Source organism: Chelon labrosus (genome assembly GCF_963514085.1).
Source record: "Chelon labrosus genome assembly, chromosome: 20".
In the NCBI taxonomy this organism is placed as follows: Eukaryota; Metazoa; Chordata; class Actinopteri; order Mugiliformes; family Mugilidae; genus Chelon; species Chelon labrosus.
The window spans coordinates 11873637-11892647 of record NC_140353.1 but is presented as its reverse complement, the minus strand read 5'-3'; positions in this window follow the sequence as shown (position 1 = coordinate 11892647).

Genomic DNA, 19011 nt, shown 5'->3' with positions numbered 1-19011 from the left:
CAGGGATGCAGCAGCACAGCAGCCGCCGTCCCATCCTAAGTAATAGATCAAATGAAAGCTGTCCCTCAGATCATTAATAATGAGTGTGGTATGGAGACTGTAGTGGTAAGGGTGGGAGGGGAATGGGAGGGCATAGGGCTGGTACAGGTTGGGGGAGGGAGTGAGGGAGTGAGGGCATCAAGGAAGGTGTTTTTATGTGCGAGCGTGGTCGAGTGGGGGCTCTGAATAGTAGTCTGGGTCCCCTGGCAAACACCCCAGTGAACCTCACTTGGCAGCCACATGAAGCGGCATGGCAAGAGGAGTCATGCATATGATTTGGCACCAAGTGTCTGCCAAACTCTAAAGACCCTACAGCAACATCTATATACATCCCTTGTCAAATAAACAACATTTTACAGAGTGAATGGGCAGGTGAGCGCGGGCTAATAACGCTCCTTTAAATCAGCGGAGCCTGAGAGTAGTGGCTGGATGCGATGGTGGATTTTGGGAAAGCCGAGTTAAACAGGGACGGGTTGTCTGCGGCGGGGGAGGGGAGGGATAAAAGGGGGAACAGGAGCCGAGGGGAAGACTGAAAAAGGAGGTGGGGGTGGCGAGAGTGACGGGAGAAGCTGTGTATGTTGTGGGCTTAAGTCCCTGCAGATTCCTCCAGCTGGCAGGTATAGCATGTTTCCCTCATACCACCCTCACCCACCCCCCCAAATACAGAATAAAGCATTCCACGAGAAGCTTCAAACGCCATCCAAGGTCTTACCTAAAGACAACCTCAGCCTCCCTAACGACCGGCAGGTTTTGGCGTGCGAGGGAATTACACAAAATTGGATTAAAAATGATTAAAACCGAGTTACTGCAAAAACTAAATTCCAAAATGTGTTTACAGGGGCATTTAAAATCAGGGACTAAAATAACCTGCTCATACTTTAAAGACATTTAAATGGGATTAAGGAAAAGTAATCAGATTATATCACTGAGTTTGAGTTATCAGGCTGAAATAAAAATTTTATCCCCTCTTATTCTTCCCTCTGAGCCTTATTTCCACACAAAAATTTTCTCTCTACACTCTGCCAGCCCCCCGCACTTCCATAACTGCACGCATAAACACACCACATACATACATACACACCACCACCACCTCCACGTCTATGGGCACAGCAGGTGGTGGCAGACGCTCGAGCGCCGTTCGCTGTGAATGATGGGTGGTGGGATGTAAAAACACGGAGGGTGCAGGAGCGGGAGAACTGATCGCTGGTGAAACGTCTTTCAAAAACACGCAGCAAAACTCAAAACGAGGTGAAAATTGCAAAAGCAAGGCCGAGACAGGGGAATTACTTTGTTGGGGGTTGGGGGAGAGAAAAAAGTTTTGAAAATACCCCATCAAAAAACAGATGTATAATTCAACAGCTTTTCATCATCAGGCTCACCCATTGTCATGGCGTCTGAACGCTTATTTGCAGGGGCAAAGACAGCGTCTCTGTCGATAGGTGTGGGTATTAGGCACAGCGGGCTGCGTATTCATAATGCCATTATATATTCAGGTTGTGCTTATTTTCTGATGTTTTCAGGGGATAGGTTCTGTATAGTGTGTGATGATTGCATGAAACCTCACCAGTTTTGCCTGGCGGCTGTTGGGGAGGCTTCACCAGGAACGGTTAAATATTTAAACACTGCTGTGAGATCTCATTAAAAACGGCACATCAGCCCCCATAAGGCCCCTACAGCACTCCCTCACACACTCCCCAAAACCCAGTTAGAACTCGGTGGAGTGTGACAAAACAGTTATTGTCTATTTGCTGTGGAGAACTTGTGATAAATCATCATCCTGTCAAATAAGGCAGCTGGCAGTTGTGTTGACGAGTGGTAAGTCGTCATACTGGGGAGGAAAATGATTGAGACTCAGTTCTGTTTGACAGCTGCAGACAAGCAGAAATATGCCAAAAACAAAATAACATGACAACTAGACCAGACTAATATTTCCATAACACACATATGAAAACACGACTCAGAACAAACTTCGGCTCTCTAGAGCCTTCCTTGCCTCCTCACAAAATCTGGGCAATTAATTCCAACACTATTGTTTGAGGCGTCCCTATTTTTAGCCTGGCTGCCCTCTCAAATAAATTGATTTCCTGTGGCAAACTTGGAATGTTCCTTTTTCCCCCTCTCCCAACACACATATACCGTTCCTCTTCCCCCAGAGGAATAAATCAAAGGCAACGCTGCCAAGTTCTGCGCAGCTTTGTATGTGCATCTCTTTTTATACTTGAGAATGGTTTATTTTTGTTTCAGTTCCATTAATGCTTAGGCATGTCTCCTACTTCATCAGGCATCAGCAGACAGCCGAGAAGCCGCTCGCTTGACAGCCGAGTTTATGACTGACTCTCAAAATACCTAAACTGACTGACTCCCTCTCCCTTTCTCTCTCATTCTGGTCTTACTTTTTTTGATTCAGCCCCTCCTGAGACGCGGAGGTGTGGTTTTTCGCGGTCCCCGCCATAAAAATAATGGCTGGGTCAGAACACGAATAAGCTCTCACATCGCGGGAAGATATTTAAACACCCAGCACCGCACATAAATAAAAGTAGAGCAACTTGATCCTGGATTCGTGTAACGGCGTCGGGGGAACCACTGGTCTTTGATGAACACTACCAAAGACAGATGCATGGCGGATGGGGGAAGCTGTGCTTGCAGGGGAGGAAGAAATTACAATGCTTAGACTGGCAAAGAAAGTGAGAATAATACTGAGGAATATAAATCATTAAGCAGAGCAAATGTTTGCTCGACTTCAGCGGGACAGCTCTGTAAAAGTGATCATGTCGTATACCAATTTAGTTTTAATGGCGCACCAAAGGCTCGCTTAAGTTGTATTAGGAATTCATGACTGCATTTTCTCAAACCAGGTGACCAGGGATTTGGAGAGGCTTACGTTTCAGTTTTTGTTACTCACTGTCGTTGTCACAGACTGCAATGTGAGAAGTAAAAGTACTGTAAATAAGGCCTTTGGGGTGTGAAAGCACATAGCGATAGAAACAGAGAGAGAGATAGAGAGAAGAAGGGAGAGGAGCAGAGACACAAATAAAAGAAACATACCCCTAGATCCCAGTTCCTTATCCTGACTAAGCCATCTGAATCCCTCTACACCCATTTAGCTTGCTCACTCTATGGCTCTCCTGTGTGAGCGCCGAGGCTTTTGCCTACTTTACAGTCTTCTCACTGCACCATGGAAAATATTGAGTTTATAGCTGCTCATCTCCATAATCAACTCCGTGTACCTAGCAGCCGACAAGAGGGACTGTGAACTAACAGGGGAGAAAGATTCACTCTGGCTTCACCTCCCAACTCTTCCCACGAGTCACTCCTCCTGTCTTGTAAACAGAGTTTAGTGAGCAGACCTCGGGGGCTGCTTCAAGAGCGGAAATTATTTCATAAATCTCTCACTTTGAAGCACGTTCAAAGCTGCCCATCGCCGATAAGAAAACTTTAATAATCAAGGATGTGGTCAACTGTGTGTAGAATACGGCGTGGAGAATGGATATTATGGATTTTTTTCAGGGCTTCGTGTTTTTTACATCTTCATTTGCGGTCATTAAAACAATTTACGTGCATGCTTCTACATATCTGTTTTCTGCTTTCGTGGACAGAAACTAAACGAGTGGACTGAATTTCAGAAAACAAGATTTATGAGAGGAACATCTCCACTCAGGTAAACCGCACTGTAAAGAAAGAATCAAAAAAAGAAAGAAAAAAAAAACCTCTTGCCTTCTTAACACCCTTTGCAGAGCCAAGTGATGATGTAGCTGGCTAAAGCCTGGCTGGAGCAGTTATCCATCTCGCCCTGTGCTGCCAGCTGTCAGAGTACACAGCTCTAGCTAGCCGCCGGTGGCAGGTGTAATCAATATGGACTCCACAGAGAGTTGCACTACCAGAGGCCAGTCTCCACTCTCTAACCCATCTCTGTCTCTCCAGGGGAAACAGTAGGCAGGCGGGCAGGGAGAGTACGTTTGATGTCTCCTCCGGGCCAAGATGGAGCAGCCCACTATAGCTCTGTTTTCAGGGAGATGATTAATCCTGCCCATTGGATGCAGCATCATGTTTGAGTTAGAACAACCTGTTTTTATCTGACTGAGGTGGGTATTTGTGCTCCTGCAAGGAGTTGTCTTGTGAGAGGGACTGTATGGTTTTATTTACTGCTTGTAACGGACAAAATACAGCATTACTTATAGCATATAATATCACAAGTAAGACCTTAAGGCTCATTTAAGGTACTGCGGGACATAGACGCCGTAACCTATGCACGTAGCCGACGCTGGTGCGAGGCATTTATACTTGTGCATTCGTCAGTCTGGCTTGCTCTGTAACAATGCCACCCAAATGCTAGTTGGCGCTGTGTCTTTTTTGCCAGCCGGGTTTATTTTCGTTTCTGCTTCCTGATTCACTTTCAACAATGGCGACGGAAACTTTCGCCAACACGAGTCTTACAAATGTTTGTATCTCCGAGCCTCCCCCGTTAACCTTTCCTCGATGGGTTTGCAAAACAATCAATTCGAAAACTGATGGAGAAGCAGCCGGAAATACTAAAGCGGAAACATGCTACTACCAACTGGACCAATCACAGCTCTTGCGATCTGCGTCGCCGCAGCACGTAGTGACATTTCTGAGGAAATGCACGTCAGGCTACAGCGTTAGGATCTGGGCTGTCAGCGTAGCTACGGCATCAAACTGACATAGGAGCCTAAACTGCCTATTAGATTGAAGTCAATTATAAAATATAGTCAGTCTAAATATAACACTAAATACAGCGTCACATCCTTATCCCAATGATAAATGCAGTGGATTTTATCCCACAGCTGACGACACTGGCACCAAACACCTTGGAGGTTCTAAGCTTCGATGTGCATGCCATTTTGTACAGAATTAATCCTTCATTTGTACCGTATGAAGTCATTAGTATTAATGGCAATATACAGTGACAACACTTATTAAATATTCACCATGCTGTCAAGTTGTGTAGGAGTTCTGACTGATGCATCATTAACATTAATTTGATTAAGGGACAGACAGACAGATAGACAGTGTAATAAACCCACACACACTCACACACACACACAGTCACACTGAGGCGCCCCTGAAGGTACTCACCTCCCCACCTAATTTAAAGCATTCTCACGGCGCCGCAACGGAGGAGAATAAACAGCGAATTTAAAATGATCTTTCATTTTAATGACTTGTTGTTGTCTTTAAAAAATCATTTTCTAAAATGTTCCAGGGGATCCGCGGAGGAGTCAGCTAATTTAAAATAATGTATATCTCGCCTGAAGACAAAGTAGTTACGTATTTGCATGCATGCATTTTGTGCTCCACATGCACGTATAGAAACACTTACAGGAGTGAAATATTTAGGCAAGGGAGTTGGTATTTCTTTTCCAAACTCAAGTGTGTCTCAGGGGCATTTGCACTGTAATCACTGCGCCTCTTAGTTTTGCTGTTTAGCGAGAAAGTTGCTCCTTTTTTTGGTCTGCAATTGTACTTGCATCTACAACGCGGCAATGGCGGCAATAGTTTTAAAGTTGACAGCTTTAGAGTCCGCTTATGGAGCAAATCGAGCTTCTGCGCTGTGCTGCATCACAATGGCAGAGCGTTCCACAAGAGCTCTGCAAGAATGGTATTAGATCAAAAGCAATTGAGTCATCTTCACAAAAGAGTTAAAGGCAATTGCAACTGGTAAATCTCAAAACCACCTGACAAAGACTGACCCCTGGGTTACCCTGAAGGAAGTCGAGCAACAAAAGGCAGAGATAGTATTACAAGGTTAGGTCTATCTTACAGATGTATGCGCTGAACTCCGCATGCACGCAGGGGAGGAAATCTCTGTGACAGCCATTCCATTCTGAAGTGGAAAACGGTATATATGAAAAAAGGAGTGCTAATCCAGTGTAAGACATAGATGTAAGCAAAACCCATTTTACATCAACACTCCTACACTAACGGATTTTCACAAATAGGGAGAAACCCAAAACACCCTCAAGGTGTAATATCCCTCTATCTTGGCATGATTAATGCGCACGGTGCAGCGTTTTAATTTATAAACTCACTGGTCCATTGGATTTCTCTTTTACGGCCGTGTCAGCCCAGCGACACCCAACCCCGCTCTCCAGGAGTTACACGACACCATGTTTATTTGGCCCAAAAATGTTAACACATCGCTCTTTTATGTCTCGTAGCTTTGCCATCTTTCTTTCGTGTTGTGCAAGCAAGGAGAAGCGGCCAAAAAAGCAAGGTCCACAGCTAGAGCACAAACAAATGGGGAAATGAGCGAGGAGGGACAGAAACGGTGGGAAAAATGATTCATAAATAAGAATATTGACAAACCTTCTGAACCTGTTTGTCTGTAGTCAGCACTACCAGAAGTGTAATTTGACCTTAAAGAACAGATTATTCACTGTGTGCCTAGATTCTGAAGTGTGGAATATTTGATCACAGACAAGTACAGAAGTCTCAGAAGGTTTACTCAGCATCTCAGATAGAGACACTGTAGCTGTGTGTGAGGGCGACGTCTTTCTATCACTTTCACTCCTATCTTCCGACACACTCCCTTTTCCTCTTTCCCTCTGACCTCGATTTTCTGCCCTCCTGAACGACTGATCTCCTCCTCTGACCTCAAGCTCGTCAGGCCGCTCTGAGAGGGATGGATCAGCGCGACACGGCGGCCCATTTAAAGTTAACTCCTCTGCTTTACAGTATGCCTGATGCAACGACTCAGCTGCGTGAGTAAAGCAACACTCAAAGCTGCTGAGTTTACTTAAAATTCAGACGGTATTCACGGGCGGCGCGCGGCTTTAAGGCGGCCACGATTTGGATATATTTCAAGAGAATGTGCGGCTGCAGCCTGTAGCAGAATCCTAAGCTTGATGTCTCTTATTACGTCTAACTATTGTTTGAAAGCAGAGAGGCAGGGATCACACCTGTTCGCATGGTGGAAAAAGACTTACTGGAGGGTTGTTCCCGACTCTAATGTTTATTCCATCCTCTGCGTCGTCCCCACAGGCCGTTGAAAACACTGTGGATTATTTAATAGTGCTGTATACTGATGGCGGGCTACAGTTTCACTGCCACTTTATGATCTAAAGCTGGGAAAGCTATCTTTCAGCTGAAAATATGGAGAACGCTAGAAGAAGAGACATCATTCATCGCTATATGGTGTTCTTTACACACCGTCGCAAGTTCCCTATTCAGAGGTGTACACAAGTCAGGGGGCAAGACAAGCTCAGTGCACACATTAAATCTAAGTTTGCAGACAAATTGGTCAGAGCTTGGCCGGAGATTGCTTTGATTTATGGGGTAATTACAGAGTTTTGCTGCAGCATTGATATGCCGGGGCTGTCTGTGCTTCGGTTCTTGTGTACGGTTAATAACAATGAAGCTGTCGGGCCTCGGAGGCAAGCAGAAGTCTGATGTTACCGGTGGTATGATGTGTGTGGTGGCATATCTCATGTAGCAACCACAAGTCATATAGAGGCAATGTTATATTACACTGCAGTCTCCAGTCTGTCTGCGCATCCCGGCTGAGAGAGTAATCAGATAAGATAATGTAGTCAGGAGAGAGAAAGAGAGAGAGAGGGGGAGAGAGAGCAATAACTATAACACTCACTGTCAGAATGGGAGTGCATCCCTGGGAGGGAGGATCTATCACTCTGCGCACGCACACATACACAGTCGCGCCTGACGCACACCTACGCCCGCACACACACACAAAGCTGAACTGGAAAGACGAGGCTGTGAGCGCTAGTCGTACGGGGAGGATGTTTATAAAGCTGCCAGGCTCAGTGCATCTTTCAGGTTGCATTACGGGGGCTATCCTAATTGGTGGCGGTGGAGGCAAGAGGTGGGCCTCATTGGAGGTTCAACCAGAGGCTAGCAGTCTCGTAGCATCTCAGCAGCTCATATTTCACCGCACTCCAACGTGCTAAGAGGGTCACACGCACACACTCGCTCAGGAGCGTGTGAGCGGACGCGCCTGTGCAAATGCAGATTTGCAAATTAAAGTTTGCTTTGATATAAACACAGGCAATTGGGAACTATTTCGCACTCCTGCAGATGCACTGTGCATGTGCAAAGATACACATTTGAACACACACACTCAAGCTCCCAAATTCCTTCCACTGTAAACACTAATCAAGAATGATCTAATGCCAGCAAAGCATTCCCCTTAATCAGGAAGATGAGTGACTTAATTTCCTTTTAATCGTGTTACAATAACATGCAGTAACGTGTAAATATATAATCCCTGTAACTACTGTTTACACTAACCCTGTCTGCACTTTAGCAACTTTATCCGCTTCATAATTATTCACTTTATTCCTCTATGGACGTTTTTTTGTTTCCTTAAAAGTCTCTTCTTGCTGCTCACATGTGCCTTAAATTGTACCTAAGTTCTCTGAGTCTGTATCTTATTATTGTTATTTTTTTTTACCTATTCATCAGAGCAAAAGCCTGACAACATCGTGGAGCAGAGATTTAATTTTAAATTTGGATTTCAGTCTATTATATTATGCGTCTAAAGAAAGAAAAACGCCTTATTTTCCTCTGATGTGTTAGAAAGCAGAGTTGTCTGTTCATCAGAGCAAACTTCATGTTTTGGTTATTGCATTTTGAACAACACTGGCAGATACGATTTGATTAAAATCAATCTATCTGGCCCTTCTCTGCGTAACAGATATTGTGCTGTCACAGCTCCCCGAGGATCTGTGGAGATTGAGATGACGCTGCCTCCCAGTTTCCACTGAAGCTTTGAAGACCCTCGGGCCATTCTCACACTACTGCAGACAAATTTGGAAAAACTTTTTTTTTTTTTTTTTACTTACTCAACATGTTTCAGTCACCGCAAGCGTTATTCTAACAGCTTTTCCGTCTCATTAAAGACACCGAAAACAATTCAAGAGTGGTTTAACGTCTTCTTCTCCTATTCCTCTGTTTTCGCACAATAAAATTGTACAGCCACCGTGTAGTTTTGTGGGATGTGCGGTTGAAAAGAGGATGTAGTTACAGAGGGCAGAAAAGAAAAGTCAAAAGTCATACGGCAAGATTGATTTCACAAGTCTGAACTTGCATCTTATTTAATCTTTTATCCTATGCATACAGTGCATTTATATATATAGTATTTATATAGTTTATTTATTTATTTATGTCCATTTTTTGTACATTTATACACATGGAAATCTTGGACATTCTTTGCTTATACTGTTTTATTTATTTTCTTTAATTCATTTTTTATTATAATTTATTTTTTTTAATTCATTTTTTAAAATTTTATAAAACAATATTTTTCTAGATGGGTAATTTTTCAAGAGTTTTTATTTTATTTTATTTTATTTTATTATTTGCAACTAAGCTACTGTGACCAAGCACTTTCCCATGTGGATCAATAAAGTCTGTCTAAGTCTGAACAATGAGGTTACACTGAAAAAGAGACAGACATCACCTTGGCACGGTTATCAAGCCAAGTGAGAGACATACTATTTGAAAATATTCCCTATCATTCTGGCCTCTCGGTGAGACGCACACCTGTAGCAAACAGACTGCACATACTAGACTTTCAGGCCTCTGGCTGTTTCTTTGACTGTCTCATCTTAACTTCCACTACGGATGAAGTTTGCATCAAATATCTCATCTGTGTCCCTTCTACCCCCCCTTTCCCCCGCTTCCCTTCCTCTCTACCAGCTAGTACTTTGCTCTAGTGCAAAGTGGAGCTCTGTCTGATCACTGGGCTGAGCAGATCCCACTGCGAGGGACTTGAGGGGCTCGACTGTGTGATTAAGCAAGCCTGGGTTCCACCAGCGGGCCACCGGAGCAGATGTTCTCATTAAAAATGCAGGCTCTGTGAGCGAAGGAGATTGCCTTGTTCCAGGCAAAACCTGGCCGGAGGTTGAAAGCTCTCATTCCTCTCACTTGTGAGGCCAGCCAAGTTTCAATGCCTGTACACCCTCTAAGCAATGTGGCAACCACAAAAGAATGAATTATTCCAACAGCATCATGCAGTCTTATTCTCCTTAATTCACTGTCAGACGGAAAAAGTATTGCTTCAGCTTCTGTGTTAAAAATTTAATTTAAACTGCGGGCTTGTGGTCTTCCGCTATGTCTCTGGCTTCCTCGTCGCTACTTTACAGATCTCAGTAGGGTGTAGTTGTTGAACATCTCATTTAGCGACTGAAGAAACGAGAAGGAAACATTTTAGCATTTTCAGCTGAGCATTAAAGGGCAGCTGACTGAATATGAACACTCTGGGTTTTGGGACTTAAGAACAAGCTGCTGATGACAGCTTGGGATATTCCATCCTTTCCAGCTGGCACCTAGATGAAGACTGGTACAATTAACATGAAACCACAGCGCACTAAAAAGTGATGCAGCACTCCAGAGGGTACAACTACACCTACAGTACACAGCTGCTTAATAGAATCAGGGATATCCATCAAAAGCTTGTGTAAACCCACAGTGAGACAGCGGCGGTCTAAAATCTTTGTTGAACCCTATGGATAATCCCCGGGCATTAAATATTGTCAACACAGACACAGTTTGGTCTATAATGCTAAAGTTGTTGGAAAGTTAAAGGGGGATTTGTGCGATCTGGTGGGGCATTCTGGTTTTCATCAAACAACAGACGCCGGGCCGGGGGTTTGATGCCGGGGTTACACGAGCATGTCAGTGCGGGTGTGTTTATGTGTGCTTACATGTACAGATGCATACCCTGGCCGTATGGTGTGTGGGAGGAAAGGTTACTGATGGATTATAGCCCTCACCTTTGAGGCTGACCCCATTACTGCCCTTCACCTCACCCTCCCTTCACCTTCCTCACCGCCCCTTATCCCTCTCTTCTCCAACCTCCTCTGTCTTTTTTTTTTTCCCGTCCTGCTCCGACACGTGCTCAAAAAACCTGCCCGAGCAGCAGTTGCCTCGCCGCAAGTGTGCGCATTTAACACTGACATGCGCGCAAAACAGAGGTCCTTCCTTGCTGCTGCTGCTGGTGGCTGCAAACCAAAGAGGCCCGGAGCCTGCTATATGTCCCGACATCATTTCCAAAGGGGTAACAAATGACTTGCAATGACGTACCCCCTCGCTATGTTCCCATCCCACATATTTGTCCAGCTGAGAGCGGTGTCAAAGTTCCAGCGACAAGCCACCGACGTTTCACTCACACATCAGGAAGTGCCCGGATAAGCGCCGCAGATATTGTAGTCTGCACAAATGAAAGATACGGCGGGTGAAGGAAAGTTCAATCGCTGTCAATTACTTTGGGGGTTTAGCTTTTTTTTCTGTTTACATTCATCCCCAATCATTTCTCGAGAGTGGTCTGGGAAGCAAAAAAAATGTGTTAATGTGATGCCTCAATCAAAGCTTACAGGGTAGAGATTGTTGGTTGCTCTTGTGAGGCACGCGAAAGGTCGCAAAAAACAAACAAAAACTAAATTGGCCCAAAAGGAAAAACACATCAGCATCATTAAAGAAGTTTTCTGAGACTATAGCCTAATGACAGAAGCTCGTACACACATACTGGCATATGCACAATTATAGACACGGAGATTTATGAAACGTTCTTGTTTGTAGCAGCAATCTCAATGATGCTCTCTAATGATTTACCATGGCAATATGAGGTGGGAAATACTGGCAGGCATTTTACATAATTCACTTTTTCCCCCCCTTAAATATGGCACTGATGTCACTTTATGGATTATTGGGGAGGGAGACAGTTCATTATGCTCAGCTATATCTCCCCGTGTCCTGTCTGTTGCTTCGCGAGAGTGTAACTCTCCAATGTATATAGTCCATAAAACAAACGGCGGTTGTGTAGAGCAGATTGTGTTGTTAAAGGAAACATTGTTGGTACCATTCAATGGCGAGCAGAATTTCGACATAAAAAGTGCAATAACCTGTACGTTAGGGAGATTTATGCGTCCCTGGATGGCGTGCTTCCGCCATACTGAGGATTGCCAGGTAGTAAATTAGGGAATGCCTTTTGGCTAAAAGTGTACTCTCTCTCACTCTCTCTCTCACACACACACACACACTGTAATGTATGCGTATTACTATGCACAGTCACAGGCTTGAGGAGCAATATTGCCAATATCTAACAATATATTCGCACGGATACACACAAGATACTGCACATATAGGATCACACATACAGCGAAAACAAATTTACAGAAACCAGATTCTCTCTTCGTGCCCTTAAACACAACATTCCCTCCTCCTGCGAAATGAGTTTTCAGTCTTTTAACAATGCAAGGCTTTTTTTTAAGGACCCCTGACGTCACTGAAAAGGGGGCTTAGAATCACAGTCTGGAAAAACACTCATTCCTCACCCATGCACTCACACTCACAGGCCTGAGAAAGAAACCATTATGACACCTGATAGGGGAGGGAGATGTTAGCGACACTTGGTCAAGTCTTTAAAGAGTTAACGCGAGCTGAGAGCTGTTGTCTGTCACATTCGCGTAGCCACACATGCACACACACACACACACACACACATGCTATGATTCCCACTATGACTATGCTTTATTGATGGAGAGACAGGGCTGCATATCTAATGGGGGTAGCAAGTGAGAGTGAAGAGGCTGCTGGGTATCATCCATTTATATGCATGCTAATAACAGAGCACATTGGGCCTGGGACGAGCAAAGAGATCTTTCTATAATCGACCATCCATCATTAAGATGTGACTTTCCCATCAGACACAGCGCATCATTACTCTGAGCACACCACAGGCGCACACACACACGCACAAACACACTCAACCCAAAACATTTTTTTTTTTTTTTCCTGCAGTTGTGCCTGTCTTTCATCACCTCTCCCCACACTGTGTATTTGTATCAATCAGGAGGAATCAGCTGCACAGACTGGAGCTAGTGAAAGTCAACAAGCTTAAACAATGGCACCCCTCTGCTCTAAAGGCTCTTTGTAAGCCACACTTCTTTTTTAGTAATGACGCATGTAGCGAAGCTGGCTCCCCTCTGTAAAAGACAGTGACCTGAAACTACACACACGCACACACACATTAGTCGGAGCACCGCTTACGAGATCACGCATGGAGCAGTGAATTCCTGGCACAATAAATGTCATCCGCCTGTTCTGAGCGAGGGTGGCCTCAGGAGTCCTGCAGTGGTTTGGGGGTCACCGCTGAGGTTAGGGTAGCTGGTCTCCAGTGGCCCCAGTGTCAAACCTCAGCTCTCACAGTCGCTCTTTGAGAAGGAGGAGGAGGAGGTGGGTTTGGCTTTTCGCCCAAAGGAGTAAGAGCACTGTGGGGCCCTTCCGTTCCTGGAATGCCACTTTTTTTTTTTTTTTGAACCACTCTGTGCACCACAGCGCACTCACCAGAAGTGAGACAAACCTAATTGTGTTGGCTTAAACGAGCATAGTTTGAGTGTGATTTCATCCATTTTATTGTGGCTGGTGCCTGTAGCTGGCCTCCTTGTTATCTTTTACACCGGAAAATGGGCAATTCTTACTCAGTGGTATCAGTGGCGTTCAGATATTTGGTGGCACATTTCTCAAGATGTGCAATATGTTGCTTGCTAGTAAACGTTTTTTCCATCATAAATCTGAAGTAAATCATAAGAAAACATTCAGACACTTGTGCGCTCATACAGCACTCGTGCATGCATCATTAAAACATGGAAACACGTGCACGCAGTCGCACGCGCTAACTCACAGAAAGACCTACATATGGCAGACTGCGAGCAGGCGAGTCGGGGCAGCTGGCCGGTATTAAATTGGATCTCTGGGTTCCCCACTGTTCAGTGGGACTTAAAGCCATATTAAAGGCATCTCCTAAGGTTCTGCAGCAGTGGGAGAGAATGGACAGTGGCCAAGGAAAGCAGCCCGGTGCCAGCCACACCCCTGGAGGACTGCATCTGCTCTCAGTCTCAACCGTGGCCCCTTTATGTTCAGCATGACATATCGTCCCATGTGCCCATATGCCAGTCGTACCACACTACATGTACTTTAACACAGGGCCATGCTGCTCCACGGGGGGCAATGCACTCAAATGAATCACTGATTACGTGAATCAGTTTATTATGTGACTTTGCGAACGTTCGCGATAGGCGAACAGAGTTCACCTTTCTCAGTTTATGGGACAACGTATAAATGATAACCTTGCGTGTAGAGGTTTGACTCCATCTTTTGGAATTTATGTTGGGTATTATTTAATCTGTTGAAGCGCCAGCGAGGGAAGGGAGTGTGTTTGTGCGCCCAGTTGCTGCTCGCGACCGGCCACTTGGTGCGTTGCAGATTGCGTAGGCAGATGCTACTTTATGTGCCAAGCTCATTTTTATCACCAGCTTGTACTATACGCCATTGACATAAAGCTAGTGGTGCAGTCATGCCTGAAGAAAGTGAGAAGGGTAGCTTGTGGAATCATTTCCCTTTGTATTTCACACATAATTGAACTGGTCTCATTTCCTGCAAAAAAAAAAAAAAAAAATCCAATACAGAGGCTACATTTCAGAGGTGATTAAAAATCTTCTGTGAAAGAGCAAGAACGCTCCAACGAGTGAGTATTATTCCAAAACCGGGGCAGTCATCTGTTTGTTGTTGCTCTCTGTTTTATGCACGATTCTCTGTCCGACCAAAATAAACATGTAAGGGTGTAAATGCACGACTGGAGTTGAAGAAACGCTGTCTCTCAAACTGCCACTTTGGCAGTAGCCCTGAGAGACAGGAAGGATAATGGGAGTAGTCTAATAAGTTTGTTTGGGTTGTTAGTGTGATTGTTTTCTCACAAAGCTAATTAACTGTCTTGGCCCCAGGGACCCTCCATTCTATATCCCGCTATCACCACCCATCCACACACACACCCACCCACACACGTACATACACATTCATCTATCCTTCCCCACCTTGCTCGCCCCCCTGAGCTGCCTCCTCTCTTACCCTCGCCAGCGACAGTTCTGTGTCTCTGTCTTCGGATCCTGTCATGTGTAAATTGATGGAGGGTCTAGTGATTGTCTGCATGGTCCCAAGGTGCCTTTCCCCACTACACAGGCATCCGCTGGATTCTTTCTGGTCCGCAGTTGATTACGATAAATCAATCTGAGGGGTCAAACACTTGGGCTGGGGCACTGTCATCTCCAGTGGCTGTGGGGGTAAGCCGGACCCGGGATAAGAGGGCGTTTCCCCCGAACCCCTGTGACCCCCTGGACCACTCTTGTTTCCGTGGCGAGACCTTCATTAAGGGACAAATCTGTTCCCGGAGTTAAAAAAAAAAAAAAAGAGGGGAGGGAGGAGAAGAGTGTGGGATGCTCTTGTTTTTCATCACATCTTTCTATCCTCTACCTCTGGTGGCCTTATTTCTCCGTCTGGTAGGGCTGGAAAACTGACAGGTAACGGCAGAGCAGAGCAATAATGCCATTCCCTTGGCCTGTATAGCAAATAATGCCGGAGATTTAATCAATGGTCGAGAGGAAAAGCAGGGCCGAATCAATAGAAGCCTGGCTGTTTGCTCCCCTGCTTTGAAGGTGAATCCGGGCCTTGCTACATAAATTGGACTAATTGAAGTGCATGCTAGGAAACAAGCCCCTTACAAAGCATGTCTGTGTCAGCATGATACTTGTATGTGAAATTCATCAACCCAGAATTGCAGGGGCTGAGATAATAAGCTGCTATAAGCCTAGATGGAAAAGTGGAAGGGATAAACACAATATTAGCTGCCTTTGAACTGATAACAGCAATTTGTAAGCGTGGGTGTGCTGCAGCATCAAGCACTCGGTTCGCCTCTCGGAATTAAAGCTCATATTTTATTTTAAGCAGTGTGAAAGGGTATGTTTCATGGCTCCGCGTACTGTAACAAGAGTGTTCCCCTTCATTTATCTATCACAGAGCGGCATCAGTGATCTATGTTTTCGCACTGTACAATAATGCATGCGAGTGTTAGAAGGGCCCCTCGCAAGCTGAGCCGAGGACATAAATCCGGTGACAGTGATACATCTCATCAGCAGAGACAACAAATTAAAAACACTCAGCCATGAGACACCGCTGTTCAATAAATTGGCCTTATTTTCAGGGGGAAAATGGGGCATTCCTCGCACAAAACAATCAATCACAGTAAATGACCCTGCTATTCACAAATCTGTCACCGTGTAGCTTTGTTGTATTAACCATCGGACCTATCTGATGGTCAAGTTGAGATCTTCTCTGAGCCCTCATTCCATCTCAGGTCTCTCATGGGGGTGGGGCCCTAAGGTCTTGGTCCTAAGGTTGGCCTTAATTAATAAGTTCTGTCGTAATGGTGAGAACAACAGGAGGTGTTAACCCTGTTAGCAGAGTGGCATGTTATAGCATTAGGTTCTTCAGAGGGGAGGAGGGGGGAGGGGGGAATTAAAAGATCGCCTCTGCGGATTGGCTCACAATGCACCAGGAAGGAGACCTGAGCCCAAATGAAATGATTGTATCAGATAGAAATCGATAGCAATCCATGCCTTCCTTAATCCTGCACTAGCTCCCAGATCACTCCCCGGTGCAGGCAATCTCTCAGCCATCATTACGACACGCAGATCGATAGTGGGCAGCAAGGCCTCTGGTTAAGTTTCTGGCTACACTGCAAAAGTACAGGAGAAGGGTGTAAAGGAGAAGGGAGACGGGACGGGATTATGAGAGAGGCCCGCGTTAGGTGTCTGACAAAGAATAGCTGTGCTGTTGTTAGAGGTAATTAACAAGAGAACAGGAAGCAAGTAATCTACCTCGCCAAAAGAAGAATCTAAAAAACAAAACAACAACTTTAAATCCTGCCAAAGCTCCGAAGCACAAAATCTTCTGTTGTGTTATTATCTCACAATAGGGGATTTGAGTTAAGCGCCAAGCATATTCCCCTTCAAGAGATGGATGATGAAGCTTGGAACTGTGCTTTATGGTTGTAATCAGAACAGGTGCACGTCATCTATCAAGGCGTAATAAAATTTTACAAAGTGCTTTCTTGTCTGCAATACTCTTGACATCCTGTTTCAGTTTGTGCCACGACCAATGAGAGAGCCCATCTCGCATGTCTCACTGGCAACGTCTCGGGGGATGCCGAGTGAAGAAAAACAGGCTTGAGTTAGTACGGAGATTTGGGTTGTGCAGTGATTGCATTAATTTGATGCATAATAAGAGAGAGATGGAAAAAAAAAAAGAAAAAGAGACACAACAGCGATAAACCAGAAGGCTCGCAAAGTGGAAGCAGCACCTGCAGAGAAAGCGTCGTGAAGTAAATAAAACAACTTTGATGAGATGTTTGTGCACAAACCTCACAGGGTATTTGTCATGCGTTTTCCTCTTGAAATATTAATTGGTATATCGTTAACACCGGTGGCCTTAACAGCAGGAGGATCCATCATTAACACTAGTGGCCTGAGCTGCTGAAAGCACAGAGAAAGCGCCTTAAGGTTGAGCCTCTGCTTTCTGTGTTTCGTAGTCAAGTCACAGTGTCTGTTTAAAACCCCTCAATTAAAAACGGCGAGCTGGGCGCTGCTTTAATGATAGCTGTGATTTTAATCAGGAGCGTCGTATTCCTAGTAGGTCCTGGAGGTCTGGAGGCCTCACTGCACACATCAACTTATCTCCTTCTTAAAGCTCCCTTTTTTAATTTCCCACCTCAGTCAAAGTCTCCTCTGCTCCCGGTGCCCCCCCTCACCTCCCTCCCCTCTTCTCTCCCCCAACAGACCTCGCTGTTAGGATGCACATATTGAAAGGAAAAACACCACAAGTAATTAATTCCATTAGCATCAATATTCTACTCATGAGCGGCAAACACAGTCAGAGAGCGAGCCGGCACAGGAAATCTCAGTGATGGAAAGCATAGCAAGGGGATATGAGTGGGAAGATAGATAGAAAGAGAAGGATTGTTTACTCTCTCCCTATTCTCTGTCTCTGTCTTATCGTTTTTTTCCTCATCTCTCTTCCTCTCTGAAGAAGACTGCTGGCGCAAAGGAACTTCTCCCAGCAATTAAGAGGGGCCGCAGACACTCAGCGTAATTACTGCCGCACATTGCTGCTGTCACAAAACTCAGCTTGCCCTCTGGTCATAAAAAAACACACTGAAGAATATTTAGAAATGAATTATTCAAAGTGATTGTTCGCACTCAATTATTCATGGGGCCCCAGCGAAGGGAGATTTGCATCTCAACGCTGTAAATATTATTAATCTTGCCAATTACAAAATTCTCTGCTGCTCCGAATTCTTCAAATGATGTTCCAAATGTGTGCGGCGTTTTATAGCCTTTAATGTTTAAGTGGCTTGGAATGAATGTGTTGCCACTTTTACAAATCATCTGGAAAACAAATCAAGCTCTCGCTCGAGTTAGATTTTTCAGAGAGCGCGAGGCGCAGTTACAACGCGGAGCTGCTAAACGTTAACAGCTCAGACTGAGCTCCGCATTCGGCACTGACGCAAAGAAACCCCACATGTGAAAACAGTCAACTTATATTTCCTCGCCTTTCTAACTGTAAGTCGAACTGACGGAAGTCAGGAAGTAACTAAAACAGATTTACAGCAGCAGCGCATTTTAACGGCACCCACTGGCATGACATGTGTCACGGCAACAAAGTGGTCCGTCTTTAAAGACACAGGTTATAATGCCTGTCTTAAAAAACAGACAGGTGCAGATGAAAACTTTGAAACTAGTTTTGCTTGCTGCAGTCACTCCTTGTATCCACACTGGCTGTTAAAGGATCACTACAAACTAAGAAAACACACCCAAACACACAAGACATAAGAAAAAAAAATGCTACAAATACAGAAAATCTGACTAAATACAGAAAGGAACTGCAAAATAGCTGGATAGTACAGGGTGTGTTTCAAAGGGGGCAATAAAAAGTGATGAACATGGCTAGGACACCATGATTACTTTAAAAAGTTACTCTAAAATTTGTCAGTGGTGCTCTCAAATGAGCTAACATACATTTATTTATTTACTTTTTACTGTTTAAACACCAAAACTGACACGATTCTCAGGTATCAGCCGAGTAACCATTAACTTACACATAATTAAC